Source organism: Pteropus vampyrus, unplaced genomic scaffold (assembly GCF_000151845.1).
Source record: "Pteropus vampyrus isolate Shadow unplaced genomic scaffold, Pvam_2.0 Scaffold92, whole genome shotgun sequence".
Taxonomy (NCBI): domain Eukaryota; kingdom Metazoa; phylum Chordata; class Mammalia; order Chiroptera; family Pteropodidae; genus Pteropus; species Pteropus vampyrus.
Genome location: NW_011888873.1, coordinates 2308633 through 2311737, shown reverse-complemented (window position 1 = coordinate 2311737; position 3105 = coordinate 2308633). Strand labels below are relative to the sequence as shown.

At 35.3% G+C, this 3105-nt stretch overlaps 1 pseudogene; it reads left to right on the top strand.

The window, feature by feature from the left end:
- Window positions 1-87: 87 nt before the first annotated feature.
- On the top strand, window positions 88-788 carry LOC105294727 (annotated as a pseudogene).
- The last annotated feature ends 2317 nt before the right edge of the window (window positions 789-3105 follow it).

Below are 3105 nucleotides of genomic sequence, written 5' to 3'. Positions count from 1 at the left end.
CCAGGTAACCATCCTATCTGGAGACAAATCTGAAAATGTTCAAGACTGGCCGCTGTTGGATGTCACTCCTCTATTCCTTGGCATTGAAACTGCTGGCAGAGTCATGACTGTCCTCATCAAGCTCAATCCTACCATTCCTACCAAGAAGACACAGACCTTCACTACTTACTTTATGAAGGTGAGTGGGCCATGACCAAGGATAACAACCTTCTTGGCAAGTTTGAACTCATAGGCATACCTCCTGCGCACCTCGTGGTGCTCCTCAGATTGAAGTCACTTTTGATATTGATGCCAGAGGCATCCCGAATGTCTCTGCTGTGGGTAAGAGTACAGGAAGAAAGAACAAGATTACCATCACTAAAGATAAGGGCTGTCTGAGAAAGGAAGACATAGAGTGCATGATCCAGGAAGCTGAGCATTACAAAGCTAAAGATGAGAAGCAGCAGGACATGGGGTCTTTCAAGGATTCACTTGAATCCTATGCATTCAACATGAAAGCAACTGTTGAAGATGAAAAACTTCAAGGCAAAATCAATGATGAGGAGAAACAGAAGATTCTTGACACATGCAACGAACTCATAAACTGGCTTAATAATAACCAGACTGCAGAGAAGGAAGAATTTGAACATCAGTAGAAAAAGCTGGAAAAAGTCTGCAACCCCATCGATATGAAGCTGTACCAGAAAGCAGGAGGCATGCCAGGAGGAATGCCTGGGGGCTTGCCTGGCAGTGGAGCCCCTGCTTCTGGTGATACCTCTTCTGGATCCACCTCCGAAGAGGTTGATTAAGCCAACCTTGAGCACAGATTTAGTATTGGTCCACACAAAATATGAAAGGACCCACATTTGTAGCAAATTCCACAGCAGTTTTAAAGTTCAACTGCTATACAGTAAATAACTGGTCATTCTTGATATCTGAATATGAAATATGTGTACAGGGAAAGGAAATAAAGATGTACTTTATAACCACTGTATTGTAAAGTAGAAAACACAATGCCTTAAACAAAACTGTATTTAAAATTGGCACCAAAAATAATAATAATGAGAGTAAGAATGGTTATAGTGATAACAGATAATAGAGATTTGAGAGGGAAAAAAATGAAAAGGGATGAGAGAATATTATATAACGATTTTTAAAAATCCACCAAGAAGACATAGAGATACTAAATGTGTATGCACCAAACACTAGAGCTTCAAAATTAAAATAAATACAAATGTAAACTTTTAATTAAAATTAGCATTATAGTGATCCTATCTATTCATTATTATTTTAGTTTCTCCATCTTTCTATTACCTATCTTTCCACCTTCCTATTTATCTGTATATGTGCCCGGAGGGGTAAATGGCATAAGATTTTCCTATATTAATGACAGTTGTTTCTATGGGGTTGGGAATGGTTCTTCACTATCTTTTTTGTCCTTTGCTATATTGGTCGATTTTTTTTTAGATGAGCATTTCTTATAACAGTAAAGCCATAAAAATAACTAATTAAAACAACTAAATTAAAATAATTTATAAATTAATGAGTTCAATGTTTAAACTTTTTATTGGCATTCCAAATTAGATTCAAATTAGATTTTGGAATAATATCTCACAGAAAGCAGATGTGCTCAACTTATGTTAACTCTGCATTTGCCTGTGGTTTAGTTTAAGCGATTTGCTTTGTAAAGGAACGCAAATCCAACCATGGTTTGAATATATATACATGCTTATTTGCTGACTTAATTAAAATGAGATAGAGTCAACTCCTCACTTGAATAAAGCAGAGCATCCTGATCTGTGTGCTGGGGCACCACGTGCCACAGTTATGTGGAGATGACTGATGTTTTCAGACATCAGAAAGAAGGCTCACTGGGGCCTGAAGTGCTAGAGCTCCTGAGCCATTCAACCCTGGCCACAAGCACTATTGTCCATTTACCTGCCTCTGCTATAGAAATATTAATTCTGTACATGCTATGATGCAAAACTTAAAAAAAAAAAAAATGGACCTGGGAGATTGATTACACCCTTATAGGTAAGTCATAATGATAAATGAAGGTGAAGTTTCTTCTGGATTAACTAAGAAATCTCATTAATATTTATGTCAATTTAAATATCATTCAACGGATTATTAAGACAACCATTAGAATTGTAGAATCGTAGGATCTGTAGGTTACAGTTCATAGAACATAGCAATAATCTTTTAAATCTATGTATCTTAAGAGACTCCACAATTAAGCTGAAATTAAAACAATATTAGTACTACTGTGAATACTTTAAAGTTACCAATTTATCAGAATTCAGGAGATTTCCTGCCTTTCTGCAATGGAAATAACAGGGAGACTAATTCATTTATGTTATATTCCTAAGATTATTTTTCACCAGCAGCATTCTCAAGGCTAAGCACAGTAGTTCCAAATAGCACCAAGGAGAAAATGCAGGCTTGAGAAGATAAGATATTAAAATATGGAAAAGGAAGAGTCAAGAATATCTAGGACACTATTTAAGAATAAAGAGGAGAGATTTACCCTGCTAAAGATTAGAACTTTTATGAAGCTACAGCAATTAAGACAGTGTGATATTGCCACAAAGATAAACAGACCAAAGAAACTGACCCAAGAAGCACAATAGAGAGTCCCCAAACAGACCTCCACATATTTAATCTTTGAGATGCGATGTAGGTGACATGGCAGATCAGCAAGGAAAGAAGGCACTTTTCAATAAATAGAATGAGAAAAAAATGGTTATTGATATAGGGAAAAAATAAAATTATATCCCTACCTCATTCTATATCCAAAAATTAATTCCACATTGATCGAGGACTTGAATGTCAGAAGCAAAACTTTAAAATGTTTAGTAGAAAATATAGGTGAACGAGATGCAAAAAGATATTTAACCATTAAAAAGCTTAAAATTTTTGATTACAGCAAAATTAAGAACTTCTTCCCTTAAAAAGTGAAAAGACAAACTATAAACTGGAAAAAGAAATTTGTAGTGCATAAAACCTACAAAGGGTTAATATCACAACAACACAGTATAAGGAGGTCCTACGAATTTGTAAAAAAAATGACAACCCAATAGAAAATTGGCCAAATAATTAATAGGGATTTCTCAGAAGAAAAAGTAC